Source organism: Empidonax traillii, unplaced genomic scaffold (assembly GCF_003031625.1).
Source record: "Empidonax traillii isolate 1590-97213 ecotype Southwest subspecies unplaced genomic scaffold, ASM303162v1 scaffold513:size879593, whole genome shotgun sequence".
In the NCBI taxonomy this organism is placed as follows: domain Eukaryota; kingdom Metazoa; phylum Chordata; class Aves; order Passeriformes; family Tyrannidae; genus Empidonax; species Empidonax traillii.
The window spans coordinates 644,583-668,684 of record NW_020955706.1 but is presented as its reverse complement, the minus strand read 5'-3'; the positions used below and the strand labels follow the sequence as shown (position 1 = coordinate 668,684).

The 24,102-nt window shown below is 35.9% G+C and overlaps 1 protein-coding gene across 5 annotated transcripts in view; it reads right to left on the bottom strand.

The window, feature by feature from the left end:
• OSBPL6 (oxysterol binding protein like 6) overlaps positions 1–24,102 on the bottom strand; it is an 87,350-nt gene that overhangs the window by 52,785 nt on the left and 10,463 nt on the right. The window contains exon 1 of one of the 5 annotated variants that reach the window (XM_027896697.1): positions 22,155–22,177. The exons of the other annotated variants lie outside the window; for them this stretch is intronic. The gene's annotated coding sequence lies outside the window, so the exon portion shown is untranslated. Of the gene's footprint in view, positions 1–22,154; positions 22,178–24,102 lie in introns of those variants that run through there. 5 annotated transcript variants of the gene reach the window in all.

The window sequence follows — 24,102 nt, the reverse complement described above, 5'->3', positions numbered from 1 at the left end:
CAACCTTTCTCCTGCAGTCACTCCACTGCTGAGCTTCAGCCAAACTCGGAGATCTCGTGTTTGCTTACAAGACCTACTGTGTGGTTAGATATGAGCACTCATCTCCACCTCATCGATTACTATTTGCTCATTTAGCTATATATAACTAGAAATACACAGTAGCAATGCAACCACTAAACTCAACTGATAAAAACCCCAACAGCTAGCTGTTTTATCTCTTATTTCATATGATGACAGACAAAAGCAGTTCTTATCCATTTTACACATGAAGTTTCCTGCAAAATTTTTCAAGAATAAATAGTTCATTGGCTAAGACACAAAGTTTACGTCAATAAAAGCAAATTCTAAACTTATATCACTATTCTTAATTAGGATACCACTTCTCCTTGACTGACTGATATTCAATAATGAAGCAAAAGTAATGGGAAAAAAAAGCCCCATATTTCATAGAGGTCATGTTTTACACCCCTGCATTTGACAACCTCCCACAACAAGCATTTCTTGGAAGAATCACCAAGGAAATTAAAATGAATTAACATAGTGTTTCCCAAAACAGTGACTAAGTTTATTAAATGCAGTGGTTTTAAAAGTCTTTAGGTTTTGTTTTGGTGGTCAGGTTAAGGGGTGGGTTTGTTTTGTGGTTTTGGGCTTTGTTGTTGTGTTTTTTTCAAGGGGCGGGGGTGTAGGGGAGAGAATCTTGTGAAGCTTTTGGTTTTAAGGTCTACATAATCTCTACATTTTAAACAGCATATTCCACAGGAGACTGCAGTATCAGCAAACACTGAGACACTCTTACTTTCATGTCATCCTTAACAGAATGTAGTGCCCCCCAACACTTTACAGTTGGTATGATTTCTTTAAATCTAAGTTATAAATTTTTTTTATAGGTGGGTAGTCCAAGTATGTCTCAGTAACATAAAATATAAAAATCGTATTAAGAAAAAATACTTGCATGAGCATGTAACTCTGTAAAATACACAGTTATGACAGACTTTATCAAATAGATGGATGCGTTCAAAAAACAGTCAGAATCAGACAAGAACAGGACAGTACAACATCTGCCTTTTCTATGTTCTGCTTGCCTACATGAATAAGCAGAGTTTTCTGCCCTTCTAGAAGCCCTGAAGCATACATGGTAATTAGTGGAGTTCCAGAATGTCAAATCCTCCAGTTTAGATGACAATTTCAAAATAAACCCTCGACTCATTTGCAGTCTCTGAGGATTGCCTCAATAGCTGAAATGACGCTAGGATTTATCATTAGGAAATCTTTGTAGTTCCATGTTCCTCAGGCTATCACAGTAATAGAATACTATTGATTTGTATGGGATGGATCTTTTTTGCATACAACCGAGGCAGAATATCAATCTATGTCATATGCATTTGTAACAGACTGCTGTGAGCAGAGTTAAACAGATTCACAAATATATAAACACAAATATTCAATATATACCAGATACACATTAAGCAGGAAAAAGTAACAGGTGGACATTAAAACCTTTCTAGACAAACCTAAATCTAGGTTATCTTTAAAAAAACAAACAAACAAAAAACCAAAAACAAACCACAGAAAATAAAAGGCGATACATGCTATTACATCCCTCAGACACTTTTTAAAACTAAAAACTTGCAAGGGGATTTTTGTTTTCACCCAAACCTTTTCAAAGAATCACATTTTTCAATTTTAAAATAAATAAATAAATGCAAAAAAATTTAATCAAAACTCAGGAAACGCTTTAAAGAATAAAAAATTCTCATGTATCCTGCTTTTTCTATGGGAAAAATCCTCACAATTTTCAAAAAGCTTTTAAAAAAAACCCCAAACATACACACACATTTTTTTCCTTATTTTAGCAATGAATTTTTTCTTTGCTACCGGGCAACCTGGATAAAAGAAAAATAGATCAGAACTCTAAAGACTCTTAAAATGCTTTTTAATTAAAATCTCAACTGAACATTGATCTAAAGCAAAGAAACTAATTTCCCTTTTACAAGAGCTACAAAATGTTGTCACAAAAATGGTACTAATCCTCCAGAGCACAGGAGCCTAAAAGGTTCTTGTGACCCTTGAAATCCATGTTAAGCTGCATTTTACTGCCCTCCATTTATTAAGCTACCTCTTGCATGTTTTATTTCTACTACCACAGAAACATTACGTTTTTGCTATGTGTTTCAAATTTACCAAGGAAATTCTGATTTAAGAAATGTCTATGCTATTGATCTTGAATTTTGAACATTATCATCAAATGCTTGTAGGAAGAATGTCAAAAAAAATTCAGTGCTGTCTCAGTATAAACATAATGTGTTTATGGGAACAAACACAAGACTGGAACTGATTGAGTTTGATCAGATCATGGAGAACTGAGAGGGGAGACACAAAAATGGCATATTAGTCAGAGCTTCCACCACCCTGTTTTTTGGGGTGCTAAATGGAAGGTCAAATCCAGGAACAAAAATCAGAATGGAATTTTATTCTCGGAAGCAATTAGCTTGACAAACAATAAGGGGATCACAGCTGCACAGGATAATATAGTTAATGGCTTATATATAATCTGGGAAATATTGAGAAGGAATAGGGAGGCTGTATTGCCTCTGTGACTGCTACTAAATCACTGTGTCCAGTTCTGCTGTCAACATTTCAAAGACATTCACAAATGGGTTCAAGAAAGAACCATAAGCATGACGACAAGATTGAAAAACATCACTACTAATAAAAGATTTACAGAGGTCAACCTATTTAGTTTGTCAAACAGAAGATTGAAGTGTCACTGGATGACAATCTATAGCCCATTACATGAGGGGAAGCAATTTATTGTTAGAATTCTTATGAAAGATATACCAAAATCTAAAAAAAAAAAGAGATAAATATATGCAGGTTAGAAATAATGCACAGATTTAAAATGGTGAAGAGATATGAGAAGACATTTTGAGATTCAGACTGGAATTTTTAAGGTTTTAGGGTAGGTTTTTATATATTCCAAAGCTCAGTCATTGCTGATGATTAGGGAGCAGGAATTCATTCACGGCAGTCTAATGACCTATTCCATAGGAAGAGTTCAGGTTAGACCATAATGCAGCCTCTCCCTCCCACAATTCCTTGCCACAATTGAAACCAACCAACCAAGAAAAAAAAGAACAAATCAATACAGAAAAGGAGAGATAAAATAATTTTTTTTTTTCTTAATACTATCTCTGGTGCACCCCATTAATCTCTCCACTTGAGATTCTCCAATTTTGTCTCTAGGCATTTATTAAGTCTGATCTTTTGTAGGGAACAATGTTAAATGTTCTTGAAATCTAAAGCAATCTATATTCTGATCACTGTTAATACTTTTTTTTCTTACTGCTTTAAATAGATCTGACACGTATGTTTAAAACCTAACTTTCCATGAAGAGCAGGAGCACATCATAAAGTCTTTTTTTAATCACATTACTACAAGAATTTCTTTGCACTCCACTCAGTGATCATTTCATTAGAAAGACTGAAAAGAAAAAGAAATAATTATTGTTCATGTCAAAAAGCCCTAAAAAATGTCTTGAGCACTTGACAAATACATTAGAAACCACAGGCATGGCTGAAAAGACCATGAGATGGAATAATCACTTTTGAAGTTCCTGCAAAGTCTAAGACACACTGACTAAAATTAAACTAAGCATAAAAATGGGTAGTTGCTCAAAAGTAGTTTCCTGACTATGCAAATCAGCAACAAAAAAAACCCCACAACAAAAAATCCTTTTTCTATTAATGCACAGCTGGTTATCTCTTGACTCTCTTCCATAAGGGAAATACATCATGTTTCCTATCATCACACTAAACACTAGGTCCTGCATACTTCAACAGCTAGATATGCTTAGTTCTTCCTACCTTTGAAATACTAATGGATCATATTCAGCTTCACTGACAAAAAACACGGTGTACTCAAAAGTAACATTCACCTGTAACAGAAGGAACTCTCTACTTACAACACTACTAATAATTTCATCTGAAATTACACCACACTAAATCGTCTTTGCCTGTGCACAAAGCATGATCTAATATGAGGACAGCAATGCCCCAAGGCAACTTGCAGAGGAAAAATTATCTGAGTAGTCCTAGAATATTCTCATAATTGAAAAGCTGCATGTTTTCCATTAGTCGTTGATTTCCAAAACATATTATAGTCAGAAAACTACTCCTAATATGTATTGATCTTATACATAAGCAGAGGATAAAGCCATAAGAGAATACTGGAGTCATCTAGCATAAAAAGGACCAAAGGAATTTTCCAGCTTAGTTCCTGTTTGAAATAAATCATATGCCACAGTAAATCATCCAACTCCAATGCAAAAGCACTCAATGGTGTGAACTGACTACAAATCCTAGTAAGTTCTTGCAAAAATTAATTTTTCTGAGTTACTAAGAATGTGCATGCTATTTCCTCTTTAAATACGTCTAACCTCAAACCGTACCCCAAACCCTTGTTAAACCTTTGCCTACTACATGGAAGAGCTCTCTTTAAATGCAAAATTTGCTAGTGCACAAATACACTGTATTTAAAAGACTTTAGGCATCTAACATCAGTTTTCATAGCTTTCTCAAATATTTTTCATGAGTTCAATGAATTTTAGAGAAGAATTGGCATAATTAAAGAACTGACAAACATTTTATAGATGCACAGAGAGGCCTGTATTTAGTTAATTAAGAGGAGGGCTGAAAGGCTGCTTGAGCACAATGGTAAGGTAAGGTTCCTAGTTCCCACAGCAGTGTACTTGTTTATATACTCTAGAGTTCAACATGATGCTTAATCACATTGCACACAGTAGCAAACATGTTGTGTTTCAACAGTATACTGGTTAAAGGTATGCATGAGCAATTATTCCAATCACAGATGAATTTCACAATAGCAAATCACTTGTATACTCATAATAACCCACATTACACTCTTCCATCAGACTTATGCAAAACTGATTCCAGTTATGCAGGGCGCTGGCTCCCAGAGATATGCTCCTTGCAAGTCTGTGTAGGCTTCACAAATGATAACAAAAGGTACAAAAACCTTTGGTCACAATTAACAGGTATATACCCATAAATTAGTAAACATGTCAACTGGCAAACAACTAGCCTTCCCTCTAACATCAAACGTTGCTATTCTCTTTGAGTATTATTCTACTTACACTTCCCCATAATCTGGAACAGGACACACACATTTAGTACCTTTTGGTGTCTTATAGAAAGCACCGAGGTTAGTAACACCCAGCTGAGAATCTTCTTTCATCTGTCTAAAACCAACCTGTCTTTTAATACTTCTGTCAGTGACAATCATTATTGCATGACCTGCTGGATTAGCATCACTTGCAAGACATGAAGTTAGTTTTTCTCTACTTGACACACAATAAACCACAATATGTAGAAGAGCAGCCAAGAATAAGACTGAGACACTGGGAGCTATGCAATCTGGAAATAGAGTGTATCAAGTTCAGTCAGTCAATTGAGTGACGGGTTAATTTTACACAGGTTGGAGAAGAGGACTATTCTATGCAAGTGACCAACATTCACATCCACCAGCCTCATGAGGTGCTTGTGAGATTGTGGTTAAGAACACTTCCATCACCCAAGTGCCATAAAAATAACCTGTAACAACCAGCACAGAAGATTTGTGGGAATAACAGAGCAGTAGAAGTACAAATATCTTAATTTTTACTACAAATTCTTTTTTCCCCCACTGTTCCTGATATCTTGCATCACTTCAGATTCCCACAATTACTCTGTTTTCTGCAAATCCATTCCCATCAAAGCTCAGCCTCTCTGTCCGCACTCCAGCATTTTTCATTCTTCCTCTCTCTCATCCTTCAGTCACAAAGTACAGACCACCTCCTGACCAACCCAGTTACTCCTTTATATTTCATGACAGTGTCAGGTCTTTTTTCCTTTTTCTTTGTTCACATCCTCTTATAAATTGCACACAATCATGCTTCTTTGAATTTATCTTTCCTTTTCTAACCCAAGATCTATAGATATCCCACTTTTTTTTTTTTTTTTTTTTTTTTTTTTTTTTTTTTTTTTTTTTTTTTTTTTTTTTTTTTTTTTTTTTTTTTTTTTTTTTTTTTTTTTTTTTTTTTTTTTTTTTTTTTTTTTTTTTTTTTTTTTTTTTTTTTTTTTTTTTTTTTTTTTTTTTTTTTTTTTTTTTTTGTCGCAGAGCACAGCCTAGAAGGTCAGCTCACAGCAAAAAAAATTCTTTAGAAACAACTTAAAACATATTCTGTATTTGCAAAAAAACTGCTCTTCACGGAAGAGGCCATGGCTGCAGATTCTAGTCATAAGAAAAAAAAAAATAAAGAGAACCTACAAATAGAATTTAAAGACTAAGTGGCTGCACCCTCCCACTTTGCAATAAACAGGCCTTTCTCTCTGAGTCTGAGATATGAAGAAGTTTTTCTTCAGCTTGATCTGATGAATGGCATAACAGCAAGTAAAGGAAGTCCTATCTCAAGACAACTAAACCCGTGGTATACTATCATTGATATGAACTAAAACAGTTTTTTAAAGTCCTCTGATTATTTGAGGTGAATTTAAAACTTTTTAAAATGTTACTGCACATAAAACGGTAATTTGTTCTTTCTGTGAGTGCCACAATTGTATATTTTACATTTGTAGATGTAAACATCATTAGAGAGAAACCTTTCAGAGAGCTGCTCAGAGGATCAGTAAGGTAGATTAAATACAAAAACTGCAGCAAGCTCTGACACACATCACAGAACTTGGAAGGTGAAAATCTGAGGTTTATTTTAAGGTGAGAGAGAAAGTAAATGGATAATATTGGGGAAGATAAAAAGAATTGCTTCCTTCTTCTCCTGAAAAAGCATAAGTGCCCAGAGTTGGTCAGCTGCTAATAAAGTATAGGCAGCCAAATGTGAGGTTCAATTATGAAAGCAACACTCAAGCATTTTGCTGTCTGGTATGCATTAACGTCAAAGTGAATAGCAAACACTGCAACTGAAAAGAACAGCCAAAAGGCAAATCCAGCATCTGGCCTGTCCTGGCCAAAGGCAGTGACTCAGCTATAGTCACAGGGCATAACAAGAGATGGATGTAAAATTTAGTAGTCAACAGAATTGCTACTCCAGCACAGAAAACTGATGAAGTCAACTAATACAGCTGAAAGAGGGCTCTTCTGCAGGCTTGACCATTTCCATGCTGGTCGGCACGACAGGGTGAATCAGAAGTACCAAGTGATGGCTTTTCATGAATAGTGACATTTGCTTAATTCATAAAGGAATTACAAGATTTCCTTCTCTAATGCATTCAGTTAAAAGTAAAATTAATTAAGAATTAATTTAGACTTAAGGTCTGTCTGAATTCAAATAATTGAAAACCTCAGGTCATCTAAAATAACATCTTGCCCTCTGATGTTTATGAGCGTCAATGATGTAACAGAAAGCCTTGACTTTTCAACCTGTTTTGTGCTTCCTGTTTTAGAAGAGAGCTTATGTTCACATGCCAAGGAGGTCTAAAAACTCACACAATATACCAAACCTGGGTTTTTTACTAACTCAGTAAATGTAATCCTTCATACACATGAGCTAACACAACCCTGACCAAGAGTAACTAAACTACAGTGAAGACCTAAATCTTCTGCAGTTTCAGCTCATGGAAAGATCAACAAGGCAGGAATAAAAACAGAGCAAGAAAACATAAAAAAAGCTGGAACTGTTTCTGCCTTCTGCTACTGCAACTATTCAAAAGTATGCTTTTTTTGGACCGTTGTAATGGAACAAAAAGGTAATAGCAGTGGATAGTTATAATATATTATAGATTATAGAAACTGTGACTGCTGGAAGACAGATTATGACTAATTTCTCATAATGCAGTCTTTATGCACACACTTCTTACAGGAAAAAAGGCACTAAAATACTTTAGAAATCTTGGAATATTTCAGTAAAGTCAAAAGTTGAAGTGAAATATTTATTTACTTCTGTTGTTAGATTGATTAATTATTAACTTACAGCCTTCTCCTTTGTATGGTAATTAGACCATACAAAAAAATGAGCATTTCAGTGGAAGCAGTTTCCACGAACAACCACATGGCCCTGAACAGAGGCAACTCTTACATCCTCATGCCCTGGTTGACACCATTTGGCCCAGATACGGTGCAAGTGTTGGTATTGTTTCATCTGTGAGTGTAAATTCCCATATGTCCTTTTGCTATATATAGCCCATAAAATAATTTTCTATCAATATTTCACTTACTGCATCATTTATCATATCTGAAATAAAAATAAAGAAATCGGAATAGCAAAATGTTTCCTATGTACTTTTAACTCAATTAAATCTAACCAAAATACAATTGTTTTCCATCTCGGAATGAGAAGCACAACCAACAGCAGGAGCTGCTCAAAGTCTGTTAGAGTTTATTCTACCCAGACAGTCTCCAAATCCCAGAGAGACCAGAGAATTAAGTACAAGTATCACGTGTTAACAGGGATTGTGACACCCTCACTTGCTTAGGCTATCCCTGTGTCTGATGGCAATCCTGCACCCGTGTTTTCTGCATGGTATCATGTAAGTTATAATGATAGTATGAAGTATCCACCTGTCTGATCACACCAGCAATTCTAAATTCAAATTCTGTCCTATCTAAATTTAGTAAGCTAACAACTATAAATTAAACCTCTGCATTAAGAACGGTGAGCAACTGCAAACCAAGCTGCAACTGCAGATGCAACGAAGTCAGTATGACTTTGCAGTATTTTAACCTTCCTTAATAATACCTGAGATTTCGGACAGTCTACTCAAGAGGAAATTGGTTGCTTCTTCTGTGATGGGTTTGTAATGAAAAGATACACTGAGAAGTACTTCAGAGGCATAAAATTTTTAAATACTGGAAAAAGCATCAAAGAAAATCATTGAATTAGCATGCAGCTACTGTCTGAAACCGTCCAGATGCAATGCTTGCTGTGCTGTATACATAGGATAGTTTGTACAACGGCATCCAAAGACGTGGCTGTAAAAGTGCCAAGTGCTCTCAGCACAGCGCCAGGCAGGTTGCAGCATTCTGTCTTAAAAAAAACAAAAACAAAAACAAAAAAACCCCCACACAAACAAACAAACAAAAAAAAAAAAAAAACACAAAAAACAAACCACCAAAACAAAACAACAACAACAAACCAAAAACTAATAGAATATGGCTGTAACAGTTCTCAAGTTTGCAGTAACCCTTCAGAAGCTTTTGCAATCCAAAAGAGTTAACAGGACCATATAAGGCAGTGGCTTCCTAGCAGCAATGTGCATTTTCAGTTTGCGCTTAAATTGAGACTGAAAGGGATGAAAAACAAAACAAAAAAAACACAATCAAACAAACAAACAAAACAATCCAAAACCCCCAAACTCACATAATTTTCTACTAACCTACAGCAACTGTTAAAAAAAGTCACTAAAAAAATGTCCTCCTGTGTGTCCATCCAGTACTGACAAAAATCTGTTTTCAAAATGATCAGTTATGTCACTGGTATTTGTGCTTCCAGTGCAATAAAATCCCACTAGCTATCTTTTCAAGTGCACAAAGAGGCTCTGTATCACACATAGCTTGCTCTTCTACTGGTAGCTCTGTCTCAATCCTCCCCATAAGTTTCACAGCTGTTAATGCAAGAGCATTGCACTCCACATTCATCCCTTGCTTTCTAGGAGTTGTTACTCCTGCTACAGTTGTTTAATTTACTTTCCACTACCTACCCAATCTGCACTGAAAGGCTGCACACATGACAGCTGAACTAACATAGATATATATGTTGTGTTACAGAAGTTTTAATTATAATCCAAGACTTACATTAACATATACCATAGGCCTCAATGGAAAAAAATTAGTCTTAAGTATGACCAATTAAAGGTTAGGAAACTGTGCAAGTACTACATTCCAAGAATAAACTTCATTCCAAGAATAAAGTAGCTCCAAACATCTCAGAGATTATTTAACCTTGACCAGCAAGGACTTTGTAGGAACTTTCTACCTCAAAACTGGTATCTATAAATTTACAGTCCCAACATGGTCTACTTTGAAGGAGTAGGGAGAAGAATCATGGGATATAAACTGTAGATAGATCCCTTGTATCTGCATGCTTTCTTCAGTAACTGCATCACATTTCAGATGGGTATTTCCCTGACATATTATATTCCATAGATTAGAGATGATGGTGCTAATTGACCATTTATAAATACAGTCTGCCTGCTGTAGCACTGAGATGTAAAAACAGAGTGTATATCAGAGCTCTCCACAAGGCAACACTGAAGTGAGAAAGATTTTGTCAGTGTTTGGTAAATAGCTGGATATGGCTTTGCTGTGGCCTAAAAAGGTCTTTTTAGAACTATTTTTGCCCACCTTTTAAGTGTTCTTTACACTAGCAAACCATTAACAGATTGTGTTTGTCAACGTGGTCTGTAAAAAACTGTTTTTTCTCACATTCCACAATAAAATGTGCCCTGCTTGAAATGCTGTTCATGGCACAAGGCGTTAAGCTGAGTTCTGCCTTCAGCCTCCAGAGAACAGCTCAGCAGGAGCTAACTCCCAAATCTATTTTTATAAAGAGGACAAGCCTGCTTTTCTAGATCATATTTTCACAGAGGTTTAAATAAAAATCCTGTTTCATTATTTATAATGGTCATTTCTAACGCATCATAATGAATCCAAGATGGAAGCTACAGAAAACTAAAGAGCTTTTATATTAATTAACAAAGTAATTATATGTTGTGGTTATTTGCTTAAACAACCTATTTCAGCCTGAAGTAGTTACCCTCAGGAACCCATGGTAGCTGAGTGCCAATATCACAATATTTGCCATACACTGTATTAATCCGCATGCCAAAAATAATCAAAGGCTAAGGATGTCACAGAGACCACAAAAATATTCATTTTACCTGCTAATGGTATCAGCCTCTTCAATCACATCCATTACATTTAAAGAGAACTTAAAAAAAAAAAGGCACAGCAAGAAAGTAGCTTGCATAGCTGCAGCTATGTAAGAGCATGTTTAGGCTAATGGACTGCTGTATGAAAAGGAATCTGAGGAAGTTTTCAGAGTTCATAAACATTTCTGGTCAGAGAGCCTTCCAACATATACAGAAATTCAAATCCAGCACTATCAAGGATAGTAAACACTTGAAGACAGACAATTTATGATCAAAGCCAGCAATACCCATAGGATCAACATTGGGTTGAAGCCTCCTTTACAGTTTCAGCATAGCAAAACTGATGATGAAGTGCTGACAGGACAGATCATGTTCTTGAGATGCTACTTCTAACACAGTCTTCTCCTTTCTACACTGAGGAGGAAGCAACTGAAACATAAAACAATGGCAAATAGAAATAAAAGCTCCTAGAATTATTAGGGTTATGCTTCTTAGAATGTTTGAGGGGGGTGGTTTTTTGGTCCTTCTAAGATGAAAAAATGATGCCCTCAGCTTGAGGAGAGACAAAAATCTAAATAAAAAATATTATCCAGCAACTTTAACATAAGTTAACCAAGTTAACCAAGTACAATATTTCCAATTTTCCTTTTTCTGTGCCTATGTAGCAAATATTCAGCTACCTCCCTTGACTTTAAAACATTAGGCAAAAGCAAGTAACTAGTATGTATGTAGAAGTCTGATATTGTTTCATTTTATTAACATGTTTGCACGTTTTCTCAAACCTTTATGAAACTTCAAAAGTTTGTACATCGCAAATATGTATTTTCTTCTTTTTGTTTCTCCTCCTCCATCTCCTGTTGCTCTGAGGGTTTCACCAGAGTGACACTTCAGTAAGTCCCTTTTCAAAGGGAATAACTGCTGATTTTTGAATGGCTTGGGACTACTGGCAAGACCAATAACAGTGAACATAGAACATAACTCTACCTTGCACAAAAAGGACTCAACAGTGACACTGATGTTGGCAGGCTTTTATGTAAGTCATTGTAACAGTATAGATGACAAGTAATAAGGGCATTTTCTGTGACTTCTACATCAGAGTACTCAAGCACTTCACTTTTTTTATGGTCTATGCTTCCAAGCAAAAGAGCTGTCACTTGAATTCTGTTGCTTTCTTCCCCTACCAGTGCCTTTATATATTTATGTGGCAAACATCTTCTCACTATCCCAAGTGAAGTAAACTGAAAGCTAACAGTTCAAAGAATTTAGCATAAAAGCCTACCATATATTGCATTTCATTAAGTGAACTACTGTTGGTTACATAAGAACTATTTCAATATTTAATTAAATTATTCTATTCATTCTATTACCATTGACAGTAGCTTTCATTAATTAGAGATTGATTTTCAATCTGTTTTTCTTTATGACTCCATCCACTAGACAAATAAAAGCCTCCAAAATGGAGATGCTAGAGAATTTCATATCCAGATTTCCAACATTCCCTATTTTTATTCTGTCCTGACTGTCATTCTCATTTCAAATCTTGGGTTTCTTTATAGATTGATTTTTTTTCCTTTCTCTGAGTCAGAAATGACTCATCACCTAACTTATGATGAAATATTCCAATGATGGTACATTCAATCAAATGGAATAGAGCCAAAGTCTTGAGGTACCATTTCCTTGAAGTATGTTCCAAATAGAAATATATCATCTGTTCCAGATAGGCATAAGTTAGTACTGTTTCCTTTAAAGCCTCTAATTGTGACTTTACTTCACAAAATAAAGGAAGGGGCAAAATCGCTACAATGTTGAATCTGAAAATAACGCAAGACAAAACGAACTGCAATAAAAGCTCCAATTCCTTATTGCACTGAACACAATACACTAAAACAAACAGCAATTTTAAAACAAATCTATCAGTCTTTACTGTGAAGAAGTGTGGTTATAAATGGCATTTTCTAGGTAGTCCACAACCATTCATCAGTTCAACTCTCTCTTGGATCTAACTGCTGTGTGCATTGCAGAGCACAGTCTCTATTTAGTCATCATATATATGGACCTGCTTGGACAACCTGATATGAGAAATGGTATTTAAAATGCCTGTCATTTGACTATCAGGGAGACTAGTCTTTCTTCCAATTCCTCAGGAACTGTAAAGTGCAGTGGACACTTCCAGTAGTGAAATTGGGGAATTCAATGCAGCACATTAGAAAATGAAGAAAAGGGGAAGGTAGTTATTAGGTCAATACTCATCATCTTCAAAACATTCACTGAAATTAAATAATTAACTCAGACTTACCCCCCAAAAAACCCAACCAAACAAACAAACAACACAAATAAAACAAAACAAAAAAAAAACACCAACCAAACCCAAAGGTATTACTTATACTCCAAGAGAAACAAATACTGCATGCAATTACATTTCTCGCTGTTGATATAATTACTAAATACGGGAGCTAATTAAGATGTAAAACCAAAGTGACATTCTACAACTAAAAAACAGGACAGAAGCAAGTAACAACTACATCTTGCAGTATTTTTCCTACAGACCCGTATTTAATAGTATGCTAGTAGTGTAAGAAGGAGTTGAGCTAGCTCTCTTTGAACTGTTTTTTCAATGTAATAAGGGTAGTAGTTTATGGAATGGCAAATATTCAAACAGCCCTTATCTAGCACTTGGAGAAAATGATACAATACCATGCCAGGAAAAGGAAAAAAAAGAAAAAAAAAAAAGCCCTTTCAGCATTTTTTTTCTTATGCTTGGAAAGAAAAGAGAAGTAAGAGGCAGAAATTAGGGGAATTTGGGATGTTTTATAAAAGTTCCTAAATTTATATGGTTTAGCGTGCTTCCATATAAACTTTTTTTATTTATAAAAGGAATCTTAATAATTTCCTATCCGGTTATGCTGGCACATCCATGTACAAATACCAGAGCTGTAATTCAAAACTCAGGAACAGTCAGAACGCACTGGGTCATGTTTTAAAAGCAAACTGACAGCAACTAAATCTCACTCTTAACTAATGCCAGTTAGTGGTCTGCTGTGTCAAAAAAGGTGCTGGTGTTACCGATGCAACCAATAAAAGCTTTCCCATCACAAAAGCCATTGGGACTACTGCCACTCCGTTTTGCCTGAAAGCCCCTGGAAAGAAGCCATAGCTAAGGAACACTGTGTTTGCATTATCCTCCCTCCTGAAGATAGTTAAGACAGAATAGCATTTATGACTCACTGCCTATGCTCCACACTGCAGATACCAGGGATACTCTGCAGTGTCCTAAGCTCTACAGTCACACAGAAAAACTAAGAGTTGTAGTCACAGTGACCCTAACTATTCTAATTTGGAAAATCTTTTTTATGCTGGTATGTTTTAGACTTTGACTATTTGTCCATCTGGTGGGCTGAAAGGCCACAAAAATCAATTATTACAGAAATACTTTTGCTCTAATATACAGATTTTAATTCTTTAATATGAAAAACTGCACCCTAATTAAGATGATTTAATAAATGCTTAAAAACAGAATTGTTGGCAAAACTTCAGAAAAAGTGAAAAACACCACCACACACATATTGGGACAAACTGCTTTCTGAACTACAAAGGCTGCAGTATGTATGGAGCTACAGGAACAACACTGATCTCAAATAAAGTAGCACCATCAGAAATGACAGCACTTCCTGAACACCTACAAGCATCACCAGACAACTACTATGTAACTACTATTTCTATGAGTGCCAACTGTCATCACAGAACTTTAGATTTATTATCTAAGAAGCATATTTCAAACATCAGACAAAGAAGCAGAGAGGAATCCTGGATGCTTTGCATTCCTCGGAGAAAGGCAACTCTAGTACATCTTAGTGTACAGTATCACCTTGGAAAACTGAAACCAAAAAAAAAACCCAAAACCCAACAGTGTTTATGTATTAGTACAGTCAGCTTAAAGATATTACACATACACATATTTGTCACCAAAGGAGGTTCATTGAAATCAACACTGTCATTTAACAGGACTCCTTTCTCTAAGAGATACAGGGAAAAGACACAAATCCTTACTGTGATGTATCACATTAAAAAACAGACTGGTTCCTAAGGAACATATCATATATAAAGCAAAACCACCTAAGAGAAAATAGTGCTGTGAAGTACTCATTCGTTGGAAGAAGCTGACACACTTATGAAGATTGAAACTGCTGCAAAGCTGCTACAAAGCTGCAGATACTGCTTGCATTGCCTGGTTTCTTGAACCAGAAAAACCACTATTAGAGCCAGGACAAACAGATCACATAGTGACCAAATACATCATCTTTACACCTGCAGTGCTACAAACCGAGTCTTTGAAGCCACATGGGAGATAAGGGTGTGGCAGATCTGGGCTAAGGTAAAATACAAATCACTTAAAGAGCATCTTCACACTTGCCACACAAAAATCATAGAAGAAGAAAAAAAAAAAAAAAGTCAAAATTATGTACCAACTGCTGTATTGCTACTTCTTTGGGAAAGCATTTTAGTCATAACTGTTCCTGAATGGAAAACTGAGTATCTTAAATATCATTAAAAAGGGTTCTTAGTATAGATAATCAAATTACTGTTTCTCAACAGCTCTTAGCATGCTCACATCTACTGCACAACTTTATTGCATTATTCAGTCATCTGTTATGCAGAATTCAGAAAGGAAGGAATGGAGAATGGCACGTGACATGTGAGTATGAACTCAGCTTGGGACATATCAATGCTTCCATGTCACTGGGGTACCTCAAGAGAGTGGAGATAAGTTTGCTTTCTCACTAGTGTAATTCATGTTTTTATCTCTGTGATTTTGATACAATAGGACTTACGATACCAGGCATATTTCTGACTTCTGGCCACACAGATGCTTTTCCAGACATCAGGAATTATTGCCCACTGCAGAACTGCATGTGATGTGATTCAGTAATTTCAGTGGTTTTGTTGTCCACAAAAGCTGGATTTGTTACCCAGTGTGCAACATGCCAATAATTACACACTTGAGAAAGATATTGATAATTTATTTCAGAGTTGCGCAAGCCTGGGTGCTCAGTGGTATTCCACAAATCAGAATGCCAACTATCAAAACTTTTTAATATTTACACATTTTAGCAAACAAAGGAATTGGTGGTCATTGGCTACAAGTTATATAGTTCTCTTATTAATCAGTATTCTATCTTCTGTTGGCTAATGATTCTCTCACTTCTTGTGCTAATTAGTCTGCATGCTCAGTACTTCTATTCGAGTCTGTGGGTTTCTTGGGACAGTGGTCTATGAGCCAGTAGTTGCGAACTCCTGTTGGAATCAGCTTTCACCCAGTTGGAGCTGATTTCAGTACAATGGCATTTTTTTCCTTATCTTTGGAGTTCCAACAGATGTCTTTGTGGCCCATAAATTCTACATTCTTCGTGTCTACTATCAGTGGGCATCCTTCTTCCCAAGCTTAGTTCATCTCCCTTTAGGTCTGAGATCACTGAAGCATGCCAAGCCCCAAACATTAACAAGACAATCTACCAATAAGTCATTTGTCTTTCTAACACCTGGACATCACTCAGGGCTTGTTAGCTGCTATGTATTTCATGGATTAAATCTCCCTTCTTGCAGTCTAGGTGTGAAATTATACAAAGATCAAACATCAGAGAATGTCCTTTCTTAGGAAAATTTTACATATTCCACATTTTGCAATAGTTTTTTCTGCTTCTGTCCTATTATGTTTCTAAATGGAATTGTTATGAGCAAAGAGTAGAATTATTGCACATACTACAGTGCAGATCAATTAGATTTCACATACTACAGCGCAGATCAATTAGATTTTTGCAGGAATTACAAGTGGAGGTTTTCCTGTTGTATCACGTAGTAGACCAAGCAGACAACTATCATCTCTTCCTATAATTTAAAAATTCCCCAGTGCATATAAAAGTGCAGTTCTGTTCTGAAAGCTGCCTGTAAAAAATGGTATGTTCCTTGACTGGTTTCAAATAAAAAAAACTCATTATGTAGTGATTTAAAAAAAAAAAAATTGTGCTAGTCCTAGAAGTGTGTCTTGAACTGTACTGCACACAAAGACTCTGTAACCAGAACTCAGCTAGTACTTTTCAGTTATGACGTGCATTCCATCTTATTCTGTTCTGTACTACATCTGCCACAGTAAGTTTTCAGAAATAACAGGAATATATCAGTGGAGTCAAGAGATGACTCATTACCAGTGACCATGTATCTCCGAAGAACTGAGTAAGATGGGGGAGGTTGACTGTAATCTGACTTTAACATCACAGTGACTCACCAATCCACTTGACTTGCATATGACAAGGCACTCCAGCATGGGAATACAAGCAAATAAATAAATAAAGCAGCCCAGAAAGTCCCTTCCCAATCACATTAATAGCAGACATATAGAAAATGTATCAGGAGTTCTACTTTTATCTAATAAAAATAGTAATACGTAGAGATCTCCTGGGAAATACGGGATCAGAAGAACAGAAAGTAAGATTACACAGGCTGCATGTAAAGGAGATAAATGGAAGAAAAAAAAATGAGTTCTATAATTACAGAATGGTCATTTGCTTTTTTATAAGGAGATTATCGTGAATGTACTGTTTAAAACAAGAAATTCTACATACAGTATTTAGATTTTACTGAACAACCTATGAAATATAAAGCTTTGCGAAATATGAAGTAACCAGGTTTTGTATTAAACAGTAAATAAACTCTTTTCTTACATATATATATTTTTAGTCAATAGAACAAAAATTATGAATCTTTATATGCATATACCATAAAAGAGATCTTGACTCCAGGGTAAAAGGAAAAAAACCAAAACAGTTTGGTAAAATTTATTCCCTAAATGTTAGGGAAATTATGTTAGGTCTCCCTGCTTATTATTTACAACATTTACACAAAGATATGAAGAATTTTATCGGCAACTACACTTTAGAAATGTACTGTGCTTCAGCCAAATGAATAAATAAAAATCTGTATTTATATAAGCAGAGATGCTTTATCCTGAGGACAGCATACCCAAACATTGTACTTTCATTTTACTTAATCTTAGAGATGAGTCAATTTTATTTTTTTTTAACTAGGTGAATCCTAAAGTTAACCTCCTAAATCCTCATCTTGCCTTCAAAACATCAGGCAGTAACATGAAGAGATGTTGGGCAGGTTATAATATAAACAGGATGTGAACAGAAGTTGATGCCATGAAAGTAGAAAATAAATTCATGTCAACTATTAAGCCACCCAGAGAAGGGAGATGAGTTTTGTCGTAGTTTGCATTAGAGCTCTGTAATTTATAAGCCAGTGCACCTGATTTCTAAAGCCAATTCCACATGCACGGGTCTGCTGTAGTCACTGTGAGTGCTGGCAGTAGCAGCTACATTAAAAGCAGCTGACAGAGTACTACAGTGACCAGCAAAAATCAGATTTAATGTATTAGAATACAAAACAATGTAACAGATTTTGTTGATCCCATCAAACCATACTACTGGGGAGAAAAAAAAAATTAGGAAAGTAGCACCCAAGTAGCAGAATAAACTAACTCTTAAGGAGATTTCAGGTAGTTAAAATCCAAATATATCCACATGCCCCTTTCAGGAAAAACACCAAAAGAAGATATTTCATAGCATTATAGAATGGTTTGGGTTGGAAGGAACCTTAAAAATCATCTAGGTTTGATATTCATCATTTCCTATTTAGTTTGTTTTTGTTATTCTCTTCTTATGGCTTAGCTTTTATTTCAAAAGACTTCCATATAATTCTTTACTGTCTTAAAAAAATAGTCAAAATCTAAACCTCTGAACTGCTCTGCATTCATTTTAAAGCTCAAATGCTCTGAACAGATGGAATGAACACTTCCTACAGTACATGAGCTATCCAAGAATTCACAGGCTATATGTGTATAAAACAAGGAAAATTAGGTGGGTTAACAGCAGGAAAGTAGCTACAGCATCCCACTATGGATGTAGAGACGTGAGCGTGAACCCTTTGTCTGGATGGGTGCCAAGGCCTCCCCACAGTTATCTTCGCTGTAAATAGGTAGCTCTTCATTCAAGCTGAGAAGAAAAAAGGCAGACAGATGTGATACTAGCCATATTGCTCCCTTGTGTGCTGTTGGCTGCAAAATACAAGTGGGCCTTAACCACGAGATCGATAAGGCACCTCCACCCAGAAGAGATCTTCAGTAGGTATTGCATTAGAGAAACCTACCCACATATCAAAGCATCAATAAGTCTGTCAATTTCTTTATAATTAAAAATAAAAATAAAAAAAATTTTAAAAGCACCCAAATTACAGATTTTTCAACAAAGATAAATCTCATTAATAAATACAGTTAATACAGTTTTAGTGTAAGACCTATTAGAAGCTAAAAAAAAAATTCCCATTTTTACCCCTTCATACTGCTCCTCCAGCATTGCCCATGTTTTCTCCCTTTTTCCTTTTCTAAATGGTTTTATTCTGTTTAAATGCTTCTTCCTCATTGACAATCTTGTCTGTTGGATTTTTTCCATTGCTTTGTTCCGATATCCAAAATGCAGAGCATCCCCACCTCACTTTCCCATAGGATTCCTTTCCTTGTTCATGTTACCTTTTTTTTTTATTTTACTCCTCTATTTACTCTGTGCCTTTGCTTCAGCAGAAAAGAGTCCAAGCAAAGATGAAAAACAAATGGGAAGCAACAACATTCCTTCGTTACTCCACTGTTTTGTGCATGGAAGCATGCCATTTGTGAGGGAACAGAAACAGAAATCCCTGTGGCATTCGACAAGGATGTTATGTTGCTCGGGCAACCATTCCTAATTGCCTTTTGGGATGCTGAGCCAACAAGATGGATTGTTTCTGCTGGTCTCTATGAAGGTCACAGTAGCACAGGGGCAGTGAACACAGGCTACTGCTACAACAAGTGAGGCACCGAAAAAATATACATCAGGCAGCCCAGTATGCAATAACATGTCAACCACACATAAAACCCAATCTATGCTGCAATTAAAGTCATGTAAGATAATGTGTACAACAGTTGTCATAGAAGACTACAACAACTACTATGCCAGAGACAATATTATTCTAGACTCATGCTGAAAGCAAATCTCAGTGTTTCTCCTGGCTTGAAAAATTAAACATATAAAAAAAAGCTATTTATAACTTTTATATATATATATATATATATATATATATATATATATATATAAAACAGTATCCTACAAGAAACAGATTGTCAACAGCACTTTGGCAGGCACTATTAACATCCTTTAAAGATTGAGATGAAAAATTTTCATAAAGTAAATGCTGAAACAAATAAAGGCGGAAGCTCTAAGAGCAAGAGCTACTTCCTCAGAGTTCCTCCAGAGGGTTCATCTCAGTATATGAATATTTTGCATCTTAAAAGAAACACACCATATGCTGGGATGGCTTTTTTTAACTAGGAAACTCTGCCTTATATTTTTGGAACAAGCAAGTTTTTCCTTGGGTATGTTTATTGACATGTTTCATAAACCTCAAATCCTTAACTGAAAAAAGAACCTACTTTGGCTGTATGAGAAGCAGCTTTTTTGGTTTTAGTTCAGAGACCAAAAGGAGGAAAAAAGGAGAAATTTCATGTAATTTTTGGGGAAAAGACCATTTAAAGATCAAGACACAGCAAAATGAACATTTCATTGCACATGTATTCAGATAAAATGTCAGCTTTTCAAATTTTTCTCTATTTTCACTTTCATGTAAAGTATTTGGTAAATTGAATCCAAATTCACTAACAAAGGCACAAAATTGAAACTTTTTTTAGACTTTAACGAACTGATAAATTGCACTTCCTAATCCAACAGTCAAAACCCCTCTTCTGTGGGTCCCAATATTGCCTCTGTTTTCTGCCTGGCAAACAGGAGGTACAGATCCACCTGAAACTCTCTGGTTTTCATTGCCCTTGGAGCCATGCAGAAACTTACAGCAGATCCTTTAAGATCATAGCAGAAAGATGGAAAATTACCAAAATTTTTCTTTTAATTATGTTTACTCTGTTTTCACTTTAGTCACTGCCCTGTAATACAAAGGTTTCCCCAGCCTACACTAACCAACCCACATTACTGGAAGCAACGTCTATCCTTCCTGAGTTTCTCCAAACCTACACTTACTGTTGCACGCTATAGCAGGCACATATACATGCCAAATTTATGGTCTAGGAATTGACTGGACCAAGTAAGGAGGGAAAGATGTATCAAGTTCCCTGAGAAACATCCCAATCCAACAGCAGAGGAAGAGTTGGTAAGAGCAGCATGCTGTGCTCTCTGCTTTGAGTTACTGTCAAGGACAGGACACCAGGCTCAGCAGACTTAATGTACCACATCCATCCTGTGCTCACCTTTCACGTCGAGGAGAGGAAAAAAGGCAACAAAAATATTTTCAAAGCCATTAGCTGTACTCTAAGGAGTCTTGACTATAACCATTTTTTCTCCCCGTGGATCATCCCAGTTCCCAATAGCTCAGAATAGCTCCCAACAGACAGAGATGCAACTGTAGCAATTTAATGTCCTTATTTACCCACAACTGGTCAGAAAGCTCTGATATAGTGTTTGTTTAGCTAGATTTGCATGTACTTGCAATTTTTTTGGCAAAAAATACTTTCTTAGCCAGAATGGGTGGCTCCTTCCATTTATTTCACATATTCAGGCATTCTCCCCTGTTCAAGCAAAGCACTCCAGTTCTCTAACATAAAAAAGCAGATTTTACCACTGAGAACACTTGAACAACAAGACCATCTGAGAGGCCCATGTCACACATAACTGACTATCAAGATGTTCTGCATCCTAAAACGCTACCACTAGCACTTAATACACCAACAAGGTTGACGATATCCCACCATTAGCACTCAGGGGCCTTCAACTTTCATAAAACATACTCAAGAGGCATTTTCAATTTCATAATGACACTTTAACACACACAATATCAATAGATATGACAAAACATTATTTTTAAGCCTGGGGCAAGACACAACGAGAGCCATATTTCTCTATTATTAATTATTATGCAATCTGAAACAAAAAAATAAGTGATGTTGGTAGACTGTATTCAGGAGATAAATAACCGGAAAATTAAACTAAGATTTGTCCCTACAACTAACACTATTGGCAGTTTTAATCTTCTGCAGAGCTATGTGAGCAAATGACAAGTTACAACGTTACTTGCACTAATGTGATGTTACAAAGGAAAAAAATTAACTTTTGTGGATTTTTTTCTATTTGCATTCTGTTTTCTATTATGAGCTAATTTTTAGAAAACACTTTTGCTTCTACAGTATTTATGTGCAGGTCTCAAAGTCTGCAGCACATATAGCTCTTCATCTACTTAAGGAGGACTTGAGCACTTCAAATCACAGGGCAGAAATATTACGGAATCACAGACTCTTATTGCACTTGTGTATCCGTGGTGATTGTCAGTATAAGAAATACTTTTTAAGGGCTCAGAAGTAGGAATATAGAAGGATATCCAAAATAAATAAATATGTACCATAAACTATCACATTATTTTGAAAGCCCTGTTGTTTTCAATCAAAGATTATAAACTGAAATTCCATACAATACACTAGCACCAAAACGTACAGTATTCTCTGGACATCATGTAGAAATATACAGTCAAGAGAGGAAGCACACATGGGTCTATTTTACTTAGATTAAAGGGTGACCTAAATTAACACTGGTTTAAAGATAACAAAAAGACCTCAAGGAGTAAGCAGCTGAACATAAATCTGGTTCTTTCAATTACTCTCATCACGATATCTCAGAAGGAAGCAGCTCAACATTCACCTGCAATTCTATTAGGACCGATTGTCAGCCTGAAGAGGAGGCATTTATTACCACTAGACAGGACACTAAAAATTTTCTTTCATGATGACATCAGACTTCATTCTTGTATCATTAAATCTCCCAGTTGCCAGGATTCTATCCACACCTCCACCTTTGCTGTTAACAGTTGCCGTAAGATTTTATCTGCGGTCTTGGCCAGAGCCAAGACGATGTGCTGGCTGTCACCAACTCCAATCAAACAGTCTTCATTAAGTATTCCACCTCCCTTTGTTCATTGACTTTGACAAATCAGGGAGCACTGTTCCCACTCAGAGCTTCTTATTCTCATGTAAGATGTTGACAAATTTGGGTTTTCCAGAACAAGCTTCAACAAAATATGGGCAAAATTCTAATGATAAAATTGCATGAATAAAACTGACAAACAAAATAAAAGCATCCTCTTCCCTCTTCAGGGGAATCACACATGTTTATGAAACAGAAGACTTATGTACCACCACTAAAGCAGAAAACTGCATAGAAGGGTTCACTTCATATTTCGTTGGCCTCGAAGACCTAAATATAGAACCACAGAATGGTTTGGGCTGAAAGGGACCTTAAAGATCATCTAGTTCTAACCCCCCTGCCATAGGCCACCTTCCCCTAGACCAGGCTGAATGCTTCCAGGGAGGGTGCAGCCACAGAATCTCTGGGCAACCTGTTCCAGTGTCTCACCACTCTCAAGAATTTTTTCCTTACATCTAGTCTTAATCCATCTCTTTCAGTTTAAAACCATTACCCCTTGGCCCTGTCACTACACATAAAAAGGCTCCCTTTAGATAATGGAAGGTGTTACAAAGTCTCCCTGGAGCCTTCTCTTCCCCAGGCTGAACAACCTCAATTCTCCCAGCCTTTCTTCATGAGAGATGTGCTCCAGCCCTCATGATCTGTGTCAGAAGTTGCAACCCAAGTCATTAGATTTTTTTTCTAATGCCTTATAACCCGTGAAGTATAGCATCTTCTTCTTAAGCTTCCCGTTGAATGTTCCTGATCTCTTAGTTACTGAGCAATCTCCTAACATTATCCAACAGCAACATCTAGGCATAAGAATAATCTTGAAAAAAATATTTCATGCAAGATTCATGCCAGAAGTATAAATTATAAAATGCTACTATATTAAATACCATAAAAGATGCCATAAGAATAGAAATATAGATAATATTTCTCCTTCCACTCCTTATTCTCCTATAGTATTCACAAGGTATAAACTCAGGTTAGGGCAACTCAGTATTTGTAAATTCACTAGCATAAAATGCATTGATTCTGAGTCATCTATCATCTAGACAGTAAAAATATATTTTGATCTATTAATACATAAATGTTATCACCAGTAATAATGCTGTCATTATATTAAATAAATATACCTTCAGAGACTTACACCAGAAAACTGAAGTACACAAAA